Source organism: Heterocephalus glaber, unplaced genomic scaffold (genome assembly GCF_053883595.1).
Source record: "Heterocephalus glaber isolate CG9 unplaced genomic scaffold, H.glaber_assembly_v1.0 deba00001504, whole genome shotgun sequence".
Taxonomy (NCBI): domain Eukaryota; kingdom Metazoa; phylum Chordata; class Mammalia; order Rodentia; family Bathyergidae; genus Heterocephalus; species Heterocephalus glaber.
The window spans coordinates 70,333,870-70,356,467 of record NW_028258324.1 but is presented as its reverse complement, the minus strand read 5'-3'; the positions used below and the strand labels follow the sequence as shown (position 1 = coordinate 70,356,467).

Below are 22,598 nucleotides of genomic sequence, written 5' to 3'. Positions count from 1 at the left end.
CAGATGGTCTCAGATGCAGATTTAACCCTTGGAGAGTTCTGGAAGGAGCATGACAGCATCGTTTCCTGTGTGGGGTTAATCGAGAAATCCTGGGCCAGTGTCTCTCCGGACACTGAGATCTGCCTGGAGAGGAAAGTGTGGCCAAAAATTACACAGGAGAAGACTTCGAAGGCAACTGACCAACTTGAGTTACAGCCACCCCTTGGGAATGAATTGAATTCATAAGCCAAGGGTCCCCTGTACACATTTCTTACTTCCCAGGACAGGTCACAGTGGCTCTTGCAATGACTTAAAACTGCGTGCACCCACAGCCACGGCTGATTGGGAGCCTCGCACATGCGGTTTTCCGGGTCTGTCCCCCGCCAGTCACTAGCATGCCAGCCATACTTCATCAGAGCTGATGTGGCCCTGTTCCACTTCCCCCACACCTCCACCTGGCTCACCCCTCATTTCATTCAGACCCCTACTTCTCGGTCATCCTGGTCAGTTTCCTCCGCCCAGGGACCACCAGGAAGCCACCTGTTGTGCAGCACACTGGGTTTATTGCTTGTTGCGGTGAAGGGGAACACACAGCCAGGGGCACCATGGGAGTCACAAAGGGCGGAGAGAGTCGGGCTTGTTTCTGTCTAGATCCAGCCCAGCCACAGAGTGGCCTTGTCTGAGGTTGATGTCCTGTGAAGCTGTTTATGTTCAGCAGCAGAGCACCTCTGCCCTGATGCTGCCGATACCCAGCGTCGGGATCTGCTTTCCTTTCCTACCACTGAGTTCCCTATGGAGCGAGCAGAAATCGGGACGAGGCGGCAGGTGTCAAGGGAGGAGTGCACACTGAATGACCTCAGGAGGTGTCGTTCAGGTGCCCAGCCAGCTGCCCCTCCTCTATCCCACCGGGCCCAGGCGTGTGGTGCTGAAGCTCTGCGTCTCCTCACTGGGCTGTGAACGCCTTGAGAGCAGGGATGAAGCTTGCGGGATGCTTTATTTTTTATTTTTTTGCTCTTTTTGAGACAGGGTGTCGCTATGTAGTTGAGGCTGGCCTTGCATTCATTATGTAGCCCAGGCTGGCCTTGAATTCACAGGGATCCTCTTGTCTCAGCCTCCGAAGTACTGGGCTTACAGGTGTGCACTACTGGGCCTGGACTGCAGTGTGCTTTATTGCTTTCCTGGCAGGGCCTCCTGGATTCTCCGGAGCTCTGGGCCTTCGGGCTCCTGGGTGGGAAGGAGTTAAACAGAGCCACCCAGGCACCAGCAGCCAGAGGGTATGTTTGTGAATTTGTGTCTAAGGGAAAACTTTAGGGCCCAAGGACTTTGGCCTGCAGGTGGGGTCCCTGAAGCTGAACTTTATCTGGGTCCAGCTCCTCCTTCAAAAATCCCCCGTTCCTGCTGCCTAAGGTGCAGATGAGACTTGTGGAGGCCTGCAGATTCCAGAAAGGGACTAGGAAAAGCCCGAACCTCCAAACCACAGGAAAAGAGGAGTTATCTGATAACTTGGATCTGATTATCTGGTTTTAATCTCACAGCAACACATTATCCTTATTTTACAAATGAAGATCAGAAATAAAGACAGGTTAAGTAACTTATCCAGACACACAGCTAGTGAGTGACACGTGGGTGTCAGACCCGGGTCTGTCTCCCCTCAAATCTGAGTTCTGGACCCCCATACAGACTGCCAATAGTTCTCTCTGTGGTCCTAAGGGAGGTCTGGACATTTTACCCATTCAAAAAACTCTCAGGACCAAGTGGACTCTAGAGTCAATATTCTGTAGCTCAAAGAGGCCAGATAGAAAGTAGCTGCCTTAACAGAACAGGCCCGAGTAGGTGGGCTCGGTGCAGCAGAGCAGTCGGGAGAGAGAATTCCACTTCAGGCTCCATGTCAGGGGGCCCTTCCGGCGACCATGCCATCTCCACGGGTCCGGGATGTGTGGAATTCGGCATAGGCCTGAAGTCCTGGTCTTTTCCTTGGCTGAGGGCACTGCAGCTTCCTCTTGTGGCCACCAGGGGGAGGTGCTCCCCGGGGAACTGTGTAGAGTGGGCACTCGCCTTCCTTCAAGGGCATCCGAGGTCCCAGGGCCTCTCCCACCTGTTCTCCTCAGGAGAAAACAGTGCCTGTGAGGAGGGTGCATCTGCATCCTGAGGCCTCCCCTTTTGAGGAGAAACTCACAGGGTGTGTGTGTGAGACTAGGGACCCCTGACCTCTACTCCATTATCCTGAGAGGAACCTTGGGCAGGTCACAGCCCTCCTCACCATCTTGACAATAACTTCAGAAAGGACAGAGGCAGAACCACCGGCGGAACTGCTTCCAAGTTCCCAACTCATGGAAACTATGGGAATTAACAAGTGTTTTTTGTTACATTAAGCTGATAAGTTCGAGGAGTGATTTATTGCACAACAGGAGATAAGAGAGCCATCTTACTCAACCCCAGTTCCCAGTCCCCGAAGGCAAACACTTCCCACTGCCTATTGCTAGTGTGTTGTAGTTCTTGCTTTGGTATTGACCTTTATGTTTCTGTGTACCTTGTTTATATTTTTCTCATTTTTTATGTCTTCATTTCTTTGTATGATATGTATTCCCCCCTCAACTCCCAAACTCTTCTTCCCTTTTGTTTCAAGGTAATTATATCATACTTTTTAAGTTATTTAGTGCTTATATTTGCAGTATCATATCCATACTATTCATGGCTTAATCTTGCACTCTAATTTTTTGGGGGGTTACCATTTTTTGTTTTCTCTGGTGATAATAATGGTTTGCTATTTTTATTGTTTGCTTTGATTCTATTCCTACAAGTAATTCATCTCTCATTGTGTCTGAACGTGCCAGGTCTTCCATTACTTTCACTATTTTCTTGGCGACATTCTGGCCCGGACCCTGCTGGTCTCCCTTTAGGACTTCCATTCTCTGTCATCCTGAGGATTCCCTTTGCTTATCATCTGGGTCTTCCTCTTTGTTTACTCCCTCATTTCATGGGGTCTATTCCTCAGTGGCTTCCTAAGCAAGGATGTTTAAGACCTAGGTACACTTTCTGAAACCATTCATTTCTGAAAGTGTCTATTCCACAATTACACTTGAGTCACAGTTAAGCTACCCTCTGGGTTGTAAATAATTTTCTCAGAATTTGAGGACATTGCCGTTTTCTTATCTTTTAGCTTTTGGTGAGGTTCTTTGATATTTTGGTTTCAGACTCCATATGTGGGATTCCCTCCTCCCAAACTTTTAAGCTCTTCCTTTTATCCCTGCTGTTCTGATAGTTAACAATTATACATGTTGGTAGGGGTCTTTTAAAATTCACTGTCCTGGGAATATGGAGATCTTTGAAATTCCTTCTTAGAAGTCCTTCCTACTTAGAAGTTTTCTTGAATTATTCCTTTAATACTTTTCTCCCCTTCATTTTCTCTCTGCAAATTTCCTATTATTTAGATGTTAGATGGTCTGGATTGATCATTTAAAGGTCTTACTTTTTCTCTCCTGTTTTCAATCTCTCCCTCTCTTTTTTTTAAGGAAAAAAATTTCATAATCAAATGATAAAAGATTAACAATAGCTATTACACTGTGTATAACTGACTGTATGGTTATCTTCAAAATAGTTACTCAGAGTATAAGACCGAAACCAAAAAGATTCTTACAAAAAGAAACAAAACAGGTAATAACACAGAACTTTCTTCTCTTTTTTGTTTGTTTGTTTGGTACCGGGGATCAAACTCAAGAGCCTGTGCTTGCAAGGCAGGCAGAGAAACCACTGAGCCAAACCCCTGGCCCCAAAACTTCCTTGTCAATGAACTAAGAAAACTAGTACAGTAGTATAAATAAAACTAATTAGCATATATTGAAATATTTTTTGAGGCTGGTGTCATTTTTTTTTCTTTTTTTGGTACCAGGGATCAAATTCAGGACCTTGCGCTTTTGAGGCAGGTGGAAACACTGAGCTAAATCCCTTGCCCTGAAATATTTTTAAAACAAAGGAATTTGTAATTTGGGGAAGTATTTGAATTTCTCCCTACTTCCTATTTATCTCTCTTCTATTTTGCTCTCTCTCTCTCTCTCTCTCTCTCTCTAGTATGTATATATATTGTGTTTCTCATATAAGAGAAACCATGTGATATTTGAGCTTGTATGTCTAACTTATTTCACTTAACATTATTATTATTATTATTATTATTATTATTATTATTGGTACTGGGGCTCGAACTCGGGTCCTTGCACTTGCAAGGCAGGTGGCGGAACCACTGAGGTAAATCCCCGGCCCTTCACTTAACATTATGTTTTTAAGTTCCATCCATTTTCCTACAAAACCCTCAAGTTTATCTTTTTTTTTTAGTTTATCTTTTTTATGGCAGTGTAATACTCCATTGTATATAAATATCACATTTTCCTTATTCATTCATCTGTTGATGGACATACATGTTGTTTCCAAGATCTAGGTATCATTAACTATGTGGCTATAAACATGGGTACACATGTATCCCTGTAATATGATGATTTGAACTCTTTTGAGAAGATACCTAGAAGGAGGATAGCTGAGTCAAATGGAATTTCTATTTTTTTGAGGAATTTCTACACTGATTTTTCATAGTGGTTGTACTACTTTACATTCCCACCAACAATGTAGTAGAGTTCTTATATCCCCACATCCTTGCCAGCATTTGTTATTATTAGATTTTTTTTTTGGTACCAGGGATCAAACTCGGGACCTTGTGTTTGCAAGGCAGATGGCAGAACCACTGAGGTAAATACCTGGCCCATTATTAGATTTTTTCATGATAGCCATTCTTTCTGGTGTAAAATGGTATCTCAATATGGTTTTTTCCCCATTAAGTTTATTGGTGCATTTTAGGTATGTGATACAGTTACAGTCAACATTGGGATCTTGTACCTTTACATGATGTATCTTGGTTCTTATTTTTTCCCCATTCCCCTGCCCTCCCTTCACCCCCTCCACCCTTCCCTATTTACAAAGACTTTGTTTCTGTTTTTTTTTTCCTTTTCTCATATTTTTTCTTTTCCCTTCTTTCCTTTCCCCCTCCCCTCCCACTTCCCCTACTCTTTTATATTCACTCTTTTTTTTTGTACCAGGGATCGAACTCAGGACCCTGTGCTTGTGCAGCAGGCACCAGAACCACTGAGCTAAATCCCTGAAAAACTCCCACTTCTTTTTTTTTTGTTTTGGTACTGGGGATTGAACTCGGGACCTTGCACTTGCAAGACAGGCGCAGGAACCACTGAGCTAAATCCCAGCCCTCCCCTACTCTTTTAGACATTTTCTTCCTATTTCACATTATCAGTTACACATTTGGATTCTTATTTACACTTTTAGTTTTTCACACCAGTCAATATGGTTTTAATTTGCATTTCTCCAATGGCCAGCAATGATGAACATTTTTTTGTAAGTATTTATTGGCCATTTGTACTTCTTCTGAAAAGTACCTATTTATTTCAGTTGCCTATGTTTTTGATTGGGTCTTTTATTTTGTGGTATTTTATTTTATTTTATTTTATTTTATTTTATTTTATTTTTGAGTTCTTTAAATATTTTTGACATTAGTCTTCTGTCTGTGGAAGCTATGGGAGCTGGAAAATTTTCTCCCATGCTACAGGTTCTCTCTTCACCCTGCTGGTTGTTCCTTTTTTTTTTTGGTACTAGGGATTGAATTTGGGTCCTTGTGCTTGCACAGCAGGAGGCAAAACCACTGAGCTAAATCCTCAGCCCTGTTGATTGTTCCTTTGCTGTGAAGAAGCTTTTTAATTGGATGTGATCCCATTTTTTGATTCTTGGTATTATTTCCTATATCTTCAAGGCCTGTGTGTTCCAATAGATTAAGTATTTCTATTTTAACTTTTTAAATTTTTTTAAATTTTTTTGAGACAGAGCCTTGCTATGTAGTTGAGGGTGGCCTTGAGCTCACTCTGAAGCCTAGGCTGGCCTCAAAGTCATAGCGATCCTCTTGACTCAGCCTCCTGAGTGCTGGAATTATAGGTGTGAACCACCATGCCAGGCTATTTTAACATTTAGCTCTTTTGGCCATTTTGATTTTAGATTAATATGTGGTGAGATGTATGGTTCTACAATCAATCCTGTGCCTTTGGATATCCAATTTCCCAGCACAATGATTTTAGTTTTTAAATTAAATTTTATCCCATTTTCCCCCCAAGCCTCCTCCCCTCCCTATGTACAGAAGCTTTGTTTCCATTTTTCCTTCTATTTTCACTCTTTTTCTTGTCCCTTCCTTTCTCCCTCCCTCCTCCCTTGTTCCCCTTCACATTTGAACACTTCTTTTTTCCCCATTTCTCAACATCTATTACACATTTCAGTCCTTATTTCCACTTTCAGTTTCTTACCCCAGCACCACTTATTAAAGAGGCTACCTTTCCTCCAGTGTATGTTTTTGGCTCCCTTGTCTAAGATCAAATAGCTGTATGTGCCTGGGGTTGTCTCTCTGCTTTTTCTGCTAATCTTGATTTTATTTCTGATATGGGCTGTATTCTAGATTTTCCTGAAAAGGGAAGGTGGCTGGATCTAGGGTGTGTGATTCTGGGATTAAGGTTGCAATGCTGGGATTAAGGAAGGCCCACCCTGGCTGTGGGTGGCATCACCCAAAAGGTAGATAGCTTGGAAAGGATAAAAAAAAGAGAAGCAGACTGTTGCTGCTGCAGCTTTTGCACTGTTGTTGCTTGCTGCTTGCTGCCTTCTGCCTGCCCTGCTTTGCCATGGACTGTTTTTTCTCCTTGATGCCCCTCTGCCACGCTGCCCTGCCTTGAAGCCAGTTGACTATGGTCTGAAACCTCTACAAACTGTGAGCTGAAATAAACCTTTTCTCCTTTAACTGTGTGTATTTGGTATTTTGTCTCAGCAATGAGAAAAATAAGACATTTTCCAAACTTTCTTCTGAAGTTTTCATTTTGTCTTCCACATTTTTTTATTATCCATCTATCTCTGCTTATCTCTCTGAGGATATCAATTATAGATTTTTTTGTTTTGGTACTAGGGAATTAACCCAGGGCTTCTACCATGCTAGGCAAATGAGCCATGTCCCGAAGCCCTTTCTATTTTTTTATTTTTGAGACAGGACCTTGCTAAGTTGCCCAGACTGAGCTTGAACTTGTGATCCTTACTTCAATCTCTTGAGTAGCTGTGATTACAGTCGTGCACCAAATGACTTCTTTTTCTTTTATGAATTGTCTTAATATCCTTTTTTTTTTTGGCCTCTTTCACACGGGAAGCTCGATGTCTGGTTAAGTCCGATAATCCTCTGCTATGGTCTGACCTGAATGTTTCTGTTCCCCTGAAATTTGTATGTTGAAATCCTCAGCCCCAAGGTGATTAGAAGCAAGGCCTTTGCAAAGTGAGTAGGCCATGGGCACTGAAACTGCCTGAGATCAGTGCCCCAGGGGACCCTCAGCTCTTCCTCAGGGCGAGGACATGGCAAGGAGGGGCTGACTGTGCTGTCACCAGACAGGAGTCCACCTTGATCTTGGACCCTGCAGCCTTCAGAACTGTAAGAAGTGAATCCTGCGGTTAGGAAGGGACCCAGTTTGTGGTGTTCTGTTGTAGCTGCCTGAACAGTCCCGGCCTTGTTCATTGATCTTCAGGACAGAGCTCTGGAAAGGGTCTGAGGGCTCCATGTGCGAGGTGGGCCTTGTCCCAGCAAGTGTTGCTGTGGGGTGGTTTGGCTGGACAGTTTTCCTGGGGCCCACACATGTGCACACCTGCAGGTCCTTTCTCCAGGGTCAGCCCCTTCCCCGGGTAGGAATCTTTTAATCAGTAGACAGTCATGCATTAGCGGCCCGCCTGCTTGGGGAGCCTGTGGCGACGGGCTTTTCAGTCAGAGGCAACTCGGTCACCCTGTGCCAGTCCTGTGCACGTCCCTATGCAGGCGGCTCTGGGTTCTGTGGCCTCCTGTGGCTGTGCAGACCTTGGGCTTTCAGCCGCACTTCCTGTGTGGTTAGCTTTGCTGACAGTTTTTTTCTGGTATGTTGAGTCTGTTGTTCCTCATCCATCAGCTTTTCAGTTTACAAAATTTTGTCTCCCATTCTTTTGTAGTTTTACCCTTTAAAAAAATCACTTTAGGGCCGGGGATGTAGCTCAGTGGCAGAACAGGTGCTACCTGGCAAACACGAGGTCCTGAGTTTGATCCCCGGTACAAACAAACAAACAAAAACAAAAAACACGTTAGCCAGGTGTAGCAGCGCATGTCTGTAATCCCATTTACTTGGGAGGCAGAGGCAGGAGGATTGCAAGTTCGAGGGCAACCTAGGCAATTTAGCAAGACCTCGTCTCAAAAGAAAAACATAAGGGGTTGGGTTGTAGCTCTGTGGTAGAGTGCCCCCGGGGTTAATTCCCAGTACTGAAAAAAAAATTCATCTTAGTTCTAAAATACAGATTTGGGAGGGAATTGGGGTAACTGAAAACTACAACTTTTCTATTTTTAAATAATAAGTGAAAGAAAACTAATAAAAATTCCTTCACTGCTCTATAGCTATGGCTACTGATGAACTGAAATGTGGCTAGCTGAAAATGAGACACATTATACTCACTGTGTAGTACACATTGGATTTTATTTTTTCCTTTTTTTGGAAACAAGGTCTTGCTATGTGGTGCAGGCTGGCCTTGAACTCACTAGGTAGCTTAGGCTGGGCTGGAAATCATGGTGATCCTCCTGCCTCAGTCTCCTGAGTGCTGGGATTACAGATGCCATCACGCCTGGTCACATTGAATTTCTGAGACTTAATGTGAAAAAAAGAGTGTACAATATTTCATTTGTATTTAAAAATATTGGTTACATATAAAAATGATAATATTTTAGATATTTTGAGTTAAATAAAATGTTATCATTAACTCCACCTTTTAAAGACTCTTTCAAATGGTACTACTAGAAAATACAAAATTGCATATGTGGCTTTTGTTTTATTTCTATAGGACATCACTGCTTTAGATGACAAGAAGTATAATAATATCCTTGGTATGTTAGAAATAAGAAAGAAAATGGAACAAATTTAGATTTTGTAGAGTAAGTTACAGTTAGATAGACGAGTTCAGGATGAATTGAAGAATCAAAACACAATATTTAACTTTCAAACCATCAGAAAAATTTCTCAAAAATAAGAGACTATAATGTTGGACTGGGGATTTAGCTCAGTGAATCTGTTGCCTGCCTTGCAAGCACAAGGTCCTGAGTTCGATCCCTGTTACAAAAAAAAAAAAAAGAGAGAGACTACAATGTCCATCAATGGATGAAAACAAAGAAAATGTAGTATTTATACATAAAGGAGTACTACTCTGCTATAAAGAAGGATAATCTTGAGGTATTCATAGGTAAATGGATGCAACTTGAGTCCATACTATTAAGTGAAATAAGTTAGACACAGAAGCTTAAATATCACATGGTTTCTCTTATATGAGAAGCTCAAATATATGTGTGTGTGTGTGTGTGTGTGTGTGTGTGTGTGTATACAGAGAAGATATTTAAATAGAAGATATATAAATAGGAAGTAAGGAGAACATTTTCAAGTTGATGGGGGAACAGGGGATGGTGGAGGGAGGGGAGGGAAAAGGGCATGGAAATAAATAAAAAACTGAAGGGGAAAATGGTGAAAATAGAGCTTTTGTAAATGGGAAGGGGACCAAGAGTTAGAAGGAGCAGGGAGGGAGGGGAGGGGTGGGGAATGAAAAAATGAAAGAGAGAAAGAAAGAATTAAGATGTGTTATGTACACACATAATACTCTGCTGCCCCCAACCATGGCTCCTCTGTCTAGCAGGATAGGGCAGAAGTGACAGTGTATGATGCTGGAAGCTTTTTTTTTTGAGACAGGGTATCTGTGTGTAGTTCAGGCTGGCCTTGAACTCACTATGTAGTGCAGGCTGGCTTCAAATTCACTGGAATCCTCCTGGCTCAGCCTTCCCAGGGCTGCGATTACAGGCATAGGGTATCACGTCCAACACTGGAGGCTATTTTATGAAAGACATGACAGCATCTGCCTTCCCTTCTTGGACATCTCGTTGTGGAGGAAGCCTAAACATCCAGCATCCCTGAGGATGGCATAAGAAACCCAGCCTTTTGCCAAGTCAGCACCAATCACAAATGGGTCATGTTAGAAGCAGATCCTCCAGCTACTCCACTAGCTAACAGCCTGCCTGCAGCCTTGTCAGAGACTCCAAGACCACCATCAAGGCGCATTACTCGCTATTCCTGATTCACAGAAACAGAGATAATCACTGCTCATTGTTGTTGTGATCAACTAGTTTAGGATAAGTATTACACAGCAATAAAGAACCGATGCATTCATTTAGGGAGTTAGGTACAAAAGTCATAAATAAAATACTAGCAGAATGAATTAAGTTTAGTGTATCATTACAGTTTATTCCAAAATGTAAGAATGCCTGCTTTAGGAAGATTTACTAATATAACTCACCATATTAAGAAATTAAAGGAGGCCGGGGATTTAGCTCAGTGGTTTCGCCGCCTGCCGAGTTCGATCCCTGGTACCAAAAAAAAAAAAAAAGAAAAGAAATTAAAGGAGAAAATACACAATCATCTTACTAGATACAGAAAAAGAATTCCATAAAATTCTGTCATTTGTTCATGATGAAACATCAAATTATGAATTGAAGGAAAAAATGTAAACATGGTAAAACTTATCTATCAATAATCACCAGCAAACACACTCATGGGGCACAATTTCAGGTGCACTTTTTCACACTTGGGTGTAAGACATGGATGCCTATTCTCATTACTTCTTTTCCACCTTGGAGAACTTAGCCTACACAATAAAAAAAGAAAAAAGGAGGGATAAGCATTGGAAGGGGAGAAACCGAGTGTTCTTTCTTTGCAATTAAAATTGTCTACACAGATAATTCCAAAGAATTTATAGAACTGCATATGTTAAATAAGTTCAGAAATATTGCTGGACACAAGGTCGTCATAGCAAAATGACCAATCTTCCTACTCATCAATGATGACCAGTTAGAAAATATAATAGAAGAAACAAAGATCCCATCCAGAATGGTGAGCTAAAGCCTGAGGTACCCAGTGACAAATCTATCAGAACATAGGAAAATATTTATGGAGGAAGTGGCAAAGTATTGTGGAAAGAATAAAAGCAAGACCTAAAAATAAACGAAGTGACATGTATTCATGAATCAGAAAACGCGCTATCCTAAGTATGCCAATTTCCCCCAAATAATCCATAAATCCAATTAAAATCTAAATGAAGTTTAAAAAAATTAAAAAAAAATTTTTTTTTGATCTGGATGGAATTTGACAAAGCTGATTTAAAATTCACAGGGAAGATTAAGAGCTAGATAATTTTGGAAAAGAACACAAGGCAGAGGGGTGGAAGAAGAAGTTAATCTACAAAGTGACAAGACTTAGTGGGGTTAGGAAGGAATAGTAATTAGGGAGTGGGGTGGCAGTGAAGAACAGAGAGCCCAGGAAGAAGCCCACACACATACAGAAAAGATGTACAGCAGCTGGGGTTTCAAACCAGTGGGAGAAAGAATTACTTTTAAAAATAATCAATGCTTGGAAAATTATTTATACACACGGAAAAACCTAACATTAGGTTCCTACTTTCATACTCCAAAAAAATTAAAAACTAATCTTTCAAACTTTTAAGTGATAGCTATGACATTTGGGGAGATAATGAGTTTTGAAACAGGGTACAAAAGTAAATCGGGAATGAGTAATATGGTACCTGCCTTTATTCGACAATTTCTGTCTAGAAGTGACAAGTTAGACACAGTTGAAGACAAGACTCATTTAGGAGAGGGTATTTATGTTTAGAGAACTGATGAAGATGGGTATTTATGTTTAGAGAATTGATGGAAGATTAGTATGTACAATTTTTAATGACAGCCTACAAATACAATAGAAAATCAACGAATAATACAATAGAAAAATGTGCAAAGATTATGAAAAGGCAATTCAAGAGAAAAGAAAATCCAAATGCAACTCCATTAAGACTCAAGGAGTCAGGCACCGTAGAACACGCCTGTAATCCCAGCATCCAGAAGGCTGAGGCAGGAGAATCACCGGTGAGATCAGCTTGAACTACACAGCGAGACACTGGGTCAAAGGAAAATAAAAAAGACTAAAGGAAATAAAAAATGTAAGCTCATGTCCCTCAGACTAGCAGCAGTTAAAATGGGTTACTACCAAGTATTTAGAAGTAGAGTAGAAAGTAGATAAACAACTCTCATAAGCTGCTGGTGGGAGTATAAATGAGTGCTCTCACTTTGAAGAGCAATTTGGCAATGTCTAAATAACTTCAGACATGTGGGTCCTTTAATTTTCCAACTGATTTCTAGGATTTGTTACAATATTGCTATATTAAGGCAAAACTGGAAATCATGTACATATCCATCAACAGGAGAATTAATAAATACTACATATTACTACAGAACAGTGAAAATGCTCATGTGTAAATATGATACATTTCAAAAACCTAATGTTAAGTAAAAAAACCCACCCCACTCTGTAAAATGATGTGTAGAGTATGGAAACATTTTATATGAAGTTTGGAGACATGCAATAGATTATAGTTACCCAAATATTATACGATATAAACACAAGAGAAAGATGAATATCAGAATTCATAGAACAGAACATTGAGTGCTTGGGTGTCTGATATAGTAGTGTCTTCACTTTTAGTTTGAAATATTACAATGACGATAAAAATCATCCAGATTTATGTGACCAGGTTTATGAGTCCAGAGAGTGGCTTCTGGACTCCTTGTTGTGGATATTTCCTGGCACTGGGGTTCTTGATGTCCCTCTCAAATGATGTGGTGAGCTCCCTGATCTCAGGGGCATTATCTTTTTTTCCCTCCACTCTTTAAATTCCTAGAGCCTGGTACAATGTAGAAGTTCAACTTGTGTTTGCTGACTGACTAAATACATGGAGAACGAGGGAGCATGAAAGGAAGAAGGGAAGGAGGAATATGAATACAGAGTTGGAGACAATGCTCTGCCTGTCTGCAGCTGACATAGGCTCATGGAGAGAAGCAGATGGGCTTGCAAAAGGGTAGGAAGTTATCCCGGCTGGACTTCATGTGTGGCTAAGGGAGACATCTAGGGCATTTCCTGAGGCTCCCACCTGGGAGAAGGTGATGGAGTCACCAGTGGAGAGAGGGCTTCCTGCAGGACAGCGGGCTCAGCAGGAGGACATGTCTGGCCCTAGACAGTGCCAAGACCTCTGGCTGTAACCAGATAGCTCGTTCTGGGCACTCTGATCTGGAGCTTGGGAGAGGCTGGAAATGTCATCCGTGCTGTGATCAGAGAAAGGTGACAAGCGTGTGGCAGTGCATACTCCTCCCAGGGGCGAGGGTGGCTGAGCAGAGCAGGGGCTGCAGCGTCACTGTCAAGGGACTGAGAAGCAGGAGCCTGGGAAAGGAGGCGGAGGGGAGTCCAGAGAATGGGCGGATGGAGAGGCCAGGAAGAGAAGTTGTAGGAAAGACAGGAAATCAGTGAGGTCAGGATAAGGAAGAAAGGCCCGGGTACAAAAACTGGAAGGTGCGCTGTGAATTTGGCAAAAGAAGGTTATTTGTGGGCTTTGCAGTTTCACGGGTGCGACGGCGGGAAGCGTCTCAGCTCTCCCCTGTGAGCTGGTAGCCGAGTGTGCGTGTGCAGAAGTGCGTTCACACCCCAGTTTTCAGATGCTGGACTTGCAGGGTGGAGAGGCAGGAAATGGGTGGCTATGCGTGTTGGAGTTGGGTTAATGAGCCAAGCGAAGGAATTTGAAGAGAGAAAGAGAGAGGTTTAAGACGTGGGAGCGGGGGGATCACTTGTGAGTCAGGGCTTTGCGATTCTAATTAGCACCACTCACACCGACACTAGCAGCCACTCAGAGCACCTACTATACACCAGGTGCACTTGCAAGCACTTCACGTATATCTAATTCACTTGATCCTTACAACAATCTTATGTAGCAGGTTCTGTAATCGCCACATTTTACAGATATGAAAGCTGAGGTGGTGTGGAGAGAAATAGTTACCATCGTGCAGAGACTTTCTGGAGTACAGAGGTGTGCTGAGCTTTGATGGGCAGAAGCCTGCATCCCATGGTGTACTGAAAAATCATCTTGTGATGGGTAGAGGTTGGTCACTGCACATTGCTTCCTGGGAAAAGTGTTTCAGACCTTAGTATGAATTTAGCTCAACCCCTCGTGGGACAGTAATGCACCTATTACAGGCCAATTGTATGTAAAAACAAAGCCCAAAACAACAAGTTCACAGATGTTGTGAAGAAAACAAGGCTCAGCCACATGAGAAAACACCAAGGCAAAGACCTGCCTGGGATCCCAGCACAGGATCCCCAGCTACAGTGTTGGCCAAACCAAGCCCTGCCCCATAGTGTTTGGCTTGGATAGCAGAGCAGGTGAGTCAGCCGAAAAATCACATCCAGTGGGGACAGTTGTTGCATCAGTAGGCCTGCCATTCTCTCCTACAGCCTGAGGTCTCCCAGCTCTTCCCCTAAGCCAGGTCTCAGAGTGTGTCCTGTGAGCCTGTGTCCCCCAAGCCATGGAGCTGATGCAGATCCGAGCTAAAGTATAGTGGAGGCTCTTCTGGTGACCTGGTCCCTAAATGAGGGAAACGCTTCCCCGTGCATCCCCACATTTTTCCCACGGCTTGGGGCAGGGAGCATGCGTCTTTCAAAAGCTGCCAGACAGACCTGGTGAATGCCAGCCCTATCAGTAATGGTTGGGTGACACTGGCCATACCTCTCTGACCTCTTAGAAATGACTTTTCCTCACCTCTAAAATAGAAAATGTTATCTGTACTTGGGAAGAAGGAAGAAGGTCAATTCACATCAATGTAGTAGGGTCTTAAAATTAAATTTTCTACTGAGCACCAATATGTGCCATAGATGTGGAAATGGAGAGATGCCAGCTCACTTTTTGATGATTTTTTAAAGAGATGCTAAAATTCTACCCCACTATTTTGTGTGTGTGTGTGTGTGTGTGTGTGCGTGCATGCATTTGTGGTACCTGCATGCTACAAGTGCTCTACCACTGACACCTCCAGCCCTTTTTATTTTAGTTTTTTTTTTTTTTTTTTTTTTGGTACCGGGGATTGAACTTGGGACCTTGCGCTTGTGAGGCAGGCGCTAGAACCACTGAGCTAAATCCCTGGCCCTTATTTTACTTTTAAAATTTTGAGATAAGCTCTTGCTAGGTTGTCCAGGGTGGTCCTGAATTCGTGATTCTCCCATCTCAGCCTCCCAGGCAGCTGGGATTACAGGCCTATGTTGTTGCATCCAGTTGTTTTTGTTACCGGGGATTGAACTCGGGTCCTTGCCCTCACGCAGCAGGCGGTGAAACTGTGAGCTAAATCCCCGGCCCTGCATCCAGTTTTTGAAATCTATTGGCTGCTCTTAGACTTAAGAGTAGTGGATAGATGGCAGACAGCAAGGGTTTGTGGGAAGGATGTCCTCCAAGAAACCTGTATTATGGGTCTTATCTAGGGGACAGGGTGAGCTCTGCATCCTCATCTCAATCAGTGAGTGTCTGTGGGCTGGTTTCTCTAAGAGCCTAACGTGTGACCCACAGCTGGAGGGAAACCGGGACAGTGAGGGGCCCCTAGCACCTTGCTGGGCCCAGCTGGCCCTCCCAGAGTGTTCTCAGAGTAAGGGAAACATGAAAATTTCATCCAAATGGGTACAGGCCCCACAGGAGAGAGAGCATGCAAAGGGCCTATCTTAGCCTGTTTTTCTGCTACTGTAATGAAATACTTGAGACTGGGTGATTGGTGACATATAGAAGTTTGTTTGGAGCATGTGGATAGAGTCAAGCCATAGGAGCTGATGTAGATCAGAGCTTCGTCTTTCACAGTGCTGGAGGGTGGCAAGTTCAAGAGCATAATGTTAGCCAGCATTTGCTCAGCATCTGACAGGAGCCTTCTTGGACATCACAGTACGGTCTGGCAGAGGGGATCACACGGTGAGCCCTAGAACACTGCTAGCTCAGGTCTCTTCTCTTCTCCTCATGAAGATACGAATGCCATCCCATCACTCTGCCATGAGACTTCACCCAGCCCCATCACCTGATCACGGGCTTTTGGGGGCCACATCAAACCATAGCAAACTCCACATCTTGGGTCCTGTGTAGAGCTACTCCAGTAGAATGGGTGGAGGTGAAGCCCAGGAGCTGAGGATGTCAAGTATCTGAAATGAGATTGGACTTGAGATACAGCCACAGGTTGGAGATAACCAGAGGCTGAGCCAGTGCAGTGGGTATAAAAGCACCCCATGAGGAGGAGGCCGAATTTCACATCTGCCTGGCAGAAAGCCTGACTGATTTACAGCTGCAGCAGCCCCTCCTCCAATACCCTCCACCAGGGCAGCTGTAGTATTAGCTGTGTCTGGCTAGGGAGACAGAGTGGAAAAAGAGAGAAGACGCCAACACCCCTACACTGCCTTCGCGGAGGCTTCCAGCTGGCCAGGCTTAAGCAGGGGAGGGGGGAAGAGAAGTCAAGGTAAAAATAAGCTCAGGCACTTGATGAATACCTTGCATTAACAGTCTAATGTCTGGAGTGTTGCTGCTTTTGCAACTAAGAGTGACCACAGACTATTTTGAGAATGAGCAGAAAAGTCACAGGCCTGCTGGGGTTGTCATCCAGGTCGAGGAGGGTTTCCTTTCCTGAAGACAGACCGGTGTGAGGGACAGCAGTCTGGTGACTTAAGCTCTCTGGGTCTGGGCACAGTGCTCCATGCTGGGATACACTGTTCCCTGGCTGCACGAGGGTCTCTAGTTTAAAACCCGTTCACCCTGACACTAGCTCTTTCTCTAGCTCTCGTGGTACACCTGAAGCATGCTGCCTATCTGATGTCAAGGTCAATGTGATGGTTAAGCCTAACTCAGCTTGACTGGCTCTGGAACCGCCTAGGGATTCTCGGAGCACATGCCTAGGTGTGTCTGGGCGGGTTGTTGTCTTAGTCACTCTCTCATTGCCTAGGCACAGTACCTGACACTCACAATTTAAAGGAGGGGAGGTTTATTTTGGCTCATAATCCGTAGAGGTTTCAGTCTATAGTCAGCTGGCTCCAGGGTGGGATGGCTTGGCACTGAGGCATGGTAGCAAAATAGCTGCTCCTGGCATGGCAGACAGGAAGCAGAGAGCAGGGAGGAGCCGGGCAGGGAGATGAGCCCTTTCAGCCCCGTGCCCAGAAACTAGCCTCAGAGACCAGACCCCACTTCCCAACAGCAAGTCAGCTCTAAGCCCCCAGAATCTAATCCCCCTCCAAAGCCCCAGTGTGAATATACGAGGCTCTAGATGTAAACCACAGCAGCTCTACATTTGGCCCTTCCTCTCTAGCACCATACCTCTGCTCTGCTTTTCAGCTGCCATGGACTAAGTAGCTTTGCCCTTCTGCCATAGTATTTCTGCTTTGTGGAGCCGGCCGACTTCGGACTGAAGCCTCTAAAGTTGGGAGCCAAACAGACCTCTCCTTCTTTAAGTTGTGAGTATCAAGTATTTGTCCCAGCAATGAGAAAGCTGACTACTGCAGTCAAATTTTCTGAAACGTGTCCGTCTCAATGTCAAGGGCAAGTTCTGTTAACAAAAGCCATTTTTTGCCTCTGATGACCTTGACTCTCCCTAGAGTCTGATTTCTTCCACAGTAGAACATGATGTATCTTCCCATCTCAGACTGGGGGTCAGGTTGGGAGACGCAGCCAGGCTGACTAGCTTCTGCTGTTTTGCAGTTGTATGGCCCCCCTTGAGTGACTTCAGTTTCCAGTCCTATGGATTGCTCCTCTGCAAAATGAATTGATAAAACCATGTGCATCTCACAAGGTAAAGTCTGTGTGTTGGGAACTCAATCCCCAGGGTAACAGTGTGAAGCTGGGCCTTTTAAGAGGTGATGAGGTCATGAGGGCTCTGTCTTTGCAAGAGGATTAATGCCATTGTTACAGGAGAGTCAAGTTATCGAGGGAGAGGGTTCGTGATAGAAGATGTGTTCCCCCATGTCCCCAGCTTTGCTACTCACTTACATGTGATACTTTCCACCATGATAGGGTGCAGCAAGAAGGCTCCTTGAGTTTTGCCTTCTGAGCCTCTAGATTTGTGAATGAAATACATTTTTATTCATTATAACTTATCCAGTCCCGGGTATTTTGTTACAGAAGTAAACACACTAAGACAACAAAGCATGAACCCTAAACTGTCAGTTATTGTGTTAAACCAAACAACTCAAAGGTAACAACAAAATCTTTTTTTGGGTGGGAGGTTACCGAGGATTGAACTTGGGACCTTGCACTTTCGAGGGAGGCGCCGGAACAACAAAATCTTTTTAATCTACATTCTCTTCTTCTTCTTTCTCCCCCCAGTACCGGGGATTGAACTCAGGACCTTGCACTTGGAAGGCAGGTGTGGTGCCACTGAGCTAAATCCCCGGCCCCTTCTACATTCTCTTCTGAGAGTCCGAATTCTGTTTGCAGGAAGGTCCTACAGGCACTGATGAGTGTGTCCGTCAGGTTTCTTTCTTTCTTTCTTTTTTTTGGTACCAGGGATAGAACTTGGGACCTTGCGCTTGCAAGGCAGGTGGCGGAACCACTGAGCTAAATCCCTGGGCCATGTCAGGTTTCTGACTTACAGGAGGAAAGGTTTATTTGGGCTCATGGTTTCAGAGCTGTCAGTCCATGGTCACTGGCTCCATTGCTCTTAGGCCTGTGATGAGGCAGAAAAATCATGGTGGGCAGCACATGGGAGAAGAAAGTTGCTCACATCACAGTGGCCATGAAACAATGAAATAATGAGAGAAAGGGGCCGGGGACAAAACATACCCACAAAGGACATGTGCTCAATGGCCTGCTTCCTCCAGCTGGGCCCTACCTTCAAGTTCCACCATCTTCCAACAGCCATTTAAGTTATAGAACCACAAATGGGTGAATCCATTCATAAAGTCAGAGTACTAGTTTCAACATTTCTTTAAACATTTTCTCTCTATTCTTAGTTCTTCTTCTGGAATCCTTATTAGAGGGATATTTGACTTCAGAAACTACTTTCTTTCTATTTTTATTAAATACGTTAATTCATATTTTCTTTCTTGCATGCTGAATTCCACAAGAATTCCTCACTCAATTTTCCAGTTCAGTAATATTTTTTCTAACTTCTTTAAAAAATATTTTATTGTTGTTAGAACACAACATGAGACTTACCTTTCTAAGGAGAATTTTTTTTTTTTTTGTACCAGGGATCCAACTCAGGACCTTGAGCTTGTGAGGCAGGCAGCGGCACCACTGAGCTAAACCCCCTGCCCTTTCTAAGGAAATTTAAAAAGTACAAAGCATAAACATTAACTATAGAATCAGTGCTGTACAACAGCTCCCTGAAATTACTCATCTTAACTCAACTGATGCTTTCTGCCTGCTGATTAATAATTCCCCCTAGTCCCTGGTAACCACCATCCCACCATCCATGAATCTGACCACTTTAGACACCTCATAAAATGGAATCATCCAATATTTGTCTTTCTATGATTGCCTTTTTCACTTAGCACAGTATCTTCAAAGTTCATCCACGTTGTCACATATTACAGAATTTCCTTCTTTTAAAGGGTGAATGGTATTTTCCTCTGCTTATCGTGTTGTGTGTGTGTGTGTGTGTGTGTGTGTGTGTGTGTGTGTATGTGTACCCAGGATTCTGCACTGAGCTACATTTTTTATTTTGAGACAGAGGTCTTGCTAAATTGCTATGTTGCTGAGGCTGGTCTTGAACTTTTGACTCTCTTGCTGCAGGCTCCTAGAGTGCTAGAATTACTACCATGCCAGGGTCAGTTTTCTTAACCCATTTATCCATTGATGGACATTTAAATTTCTTCTACATTTTGGCTATTATGAATATTACTTCAAGGAAAATAGGAGTCCTAATATCTTTTTGAGATCCTGATTTCAATTCTTTTATATAAGTACTCAGAAATGGAATTGCCGGATTATATAATTTCTCTAGTGTGAGACACTGTAAATAAGGATTAAAATAAATAATTGATAATTTGAAATAGGAAGAAAAGGTCCAAAGGGGTAGGGGAATTGGGAGGGGAAGGGGAAAGGAAAGAAGGGAAAGGAAAAATTATGAGAAAAGGAAAAAATGGAATCAAAGTCTTTGTAAATAGGGAAGGGTGGACAGGGGGAAGGGCGCACATGTAACCAAGTTATATCATGTATGGGTACAAGCACCCTAGGATAAATGTAAACATACTGTATACCTAAAATGTACCAATACAAGAATTTAAGCAAAGAAAAAAAAAGAATCATAGTTATACTTCAAAACATTTTAAATTTTATTTATTTATTTATTTTTGGTGTTTTGAGACAGGGTCTTGCTCTTGTAGTTCAGGCTGGCCTTGAACTCATTATGTAGCCCAGGCTGGCCTTGAACTTGTGGCGATCCTCCTGCCTCAGCCTTCTGAGTCCTGAGATTACAGATGTGCACCACCATGCCTGATGCTCTAACTTTGTAAAGGAAACTTTCATACTTTTTTAAAAATAGTGGCTGCACCATTCTGCACGTCCATGAATAGTGTGCAGGGTTTCAATTTCTCCACATATTTGCTTACCCTGGTCTTTCGGTTTTTTTGACAATCACTATCCTGACAGATATGGGTGATCTCTCATTGTAATTTTGATCTCCACTTCCCTGATGATTAGTGACACTGAGAATTTTTTTTATATGGCTTTGGCTGTTTTTATGTTTTCTTTGGAGAATGCCTATTCTGGTCTTTAGCCCATTTTAATATCACATTAGTTATTTTTACTATTAAGTTTTAGATGTCCTCATATGATTTGGAGAGTAACTTTTTTATAACAGATATATGGTTTGCAATTGTATTTTCTTCCATTCATAGGTTGCTTTTACATTTTTTTTTTTTTTGAGACAAAGTCTCTCTATGTAGCCCAGGCTGGCCTCAAAATCACAGCGATTCTCCTGCCTCAGCCTCCTGAGTGCTGGGATTACAGGCTTGTGCTACCATGCCTAATTGCTTTTTCATTCTTTTTTTAAAGTTTTTTTTAAAAAAAATTATTATTTGACAAGTTCTAGTTTCTCAATTTGTTCTTTTTGTTTTTTTTGGTACCAGGGATCGAAGTCAGGTCCTTGCGCTTGCGAGGCAGGTGCCAGAACCACTGAGCTAAATCCCCGGCCCCTGCTTTTTCATTCTTAATTCTTTCTTTGGCTAAGAAGAAGCTTTTTAGTTTGAGGTCATCTCATGTGTTTGTGGCTTGTGCTGTTGGTATCTGATCTATGAAATCATTGCCAAGGTCAAAATCTTGAAGGCTTTCTCCAGTGTTTTCTTCCAGAAATTTTACAGTTTCAGGTCCTATGTTTAAATCTTAAATCTATTTTGAGTTGACTTTTGTGCATGGAGTAAGATAAGGGTCTAATTTCATTCTTTTACCTGTAGATATCCAGTTTCCCCAAAAACCATTTGTTGAAAATACTATCCATCCCCTAGTGTGTTCTTGGCATCCTGTTGAAGATCAATTAATTGATTGTAAAAGTGTGGACTTGGTTCTGTTCCTTTGGTCTATAAGTCTTTATGCCAGCACCATACTAATTTAACTGTTGTAATTTTGCAATGTATTTTGAAGTCAGAAGGTATGATACTTTTAGCTTTTTTCTTATTTTTCTATTCCTTTGACTATTCATGGTCATTTGTGGTTCCACATTAATTTGAGCATATTTTTTTCCTATATCAGTAAAAAATGCCATTGGACTTTTGATAGGGATTGCATTGAATTTATAAGTCACTCTGTTTTGTATGGACATTATAATAATATTAAGTCTTTATTTCCATGGTCATGGGATGTCTTCCACTTGTTTTTTTTTTTTTTTTGGCACTGGGGATTGAACTCGGGTCCTTGCGCTTGTGCAGCAAGGGGTGAAACCACTGAGCTAAATCCCCCACCCCTTAATTCTTTTTTAACCCCTCTCTCTCCCCTACCTTCCTCCCTTCATCTCTTGGTCCTCTTCCCTTTTGCAAAAGATCTATCTCCCTGTTTCTTACTATCCATCTCTTATTTTGCTCTTTATTTTATACTATGAGTTTCTCATATAAGAGAAACCATGTGATATCTAAGCTTGTGTGTCTGATTTATTTTACTCTAAATTTGTTTTTAGCTTGTGTTTAGTTTGTGTTTAGTTTGTTAGTGTATAGAAACATAATAATGTATGTTGATTTGTATCCTGAAACTGTATTGAATTCATTTATTAGTTCTAACAGCTTTTTTTTGTTTTGTTTTGTTTTTTGGTACCAGGATGGAACTTAGGACCTTGTACTTGTGAGGAAGGCAGCAGCACCACTGAGCTAAATTCTCGGCCCTAGTTCTAACAGCCTTTTAATGGAGTCTTTAAGATTTTTTAATTTAAAAATTTAAAATTGACAAATAATAATTTTACATATATATATATGAAGTACAATGTGATATTTTTATATGACTATGTATTGTGGAATGATTAAATTAAGCTAATAAGCATTTCTATCACCTTATATTTATTATTTTTCTTGATACAAGAAAGTTTTGTGTTATTTTCTGCTTGTTTCTTCTTTGTAAGAATCTTTTTGGTCTATGTCCTTTTGGTACTCTGAGTAACTACTTTGACAATAATGATATACACTATA

The 22,598-nt window shown here is 42.4% G+C and overlaps 1 protein-coding gene across 13 annotated transcripts in view; it reads left to right on the top strand.

Annotated features, from left to right (window-relative positions):
* LOC101703630 (transmembrane epididymal protein 1A-like) overlaps window positions 1-22,598 on the top strand; it is a 102,732-nt gene that overhangs the window by 8,259 nt on the left and 71,875 nt on the right. For 5 of the 13 annotated variants that reach the window (XR_015441050.1, XR_015441051.1, XR_015441049.1 and 2 more), the window contains exons 2-3: window positions 17,323-17,441; window positions 17,686-17,776. The gene's annotated coding sequence lies outside the window, so the exon portion shown is untranslated. Of the gene's footprint in view, window positions 1-15,430; window positions 16,891-17,322; window positions 17,442-17,685; window positions 17,777-22,598 lie in introns of those variants that run through there. The other 8 variants (XR_015441053.1, XR_015441052.1, XM_013068886.3 and 5 more) reach the window with 4 other exon arrangements.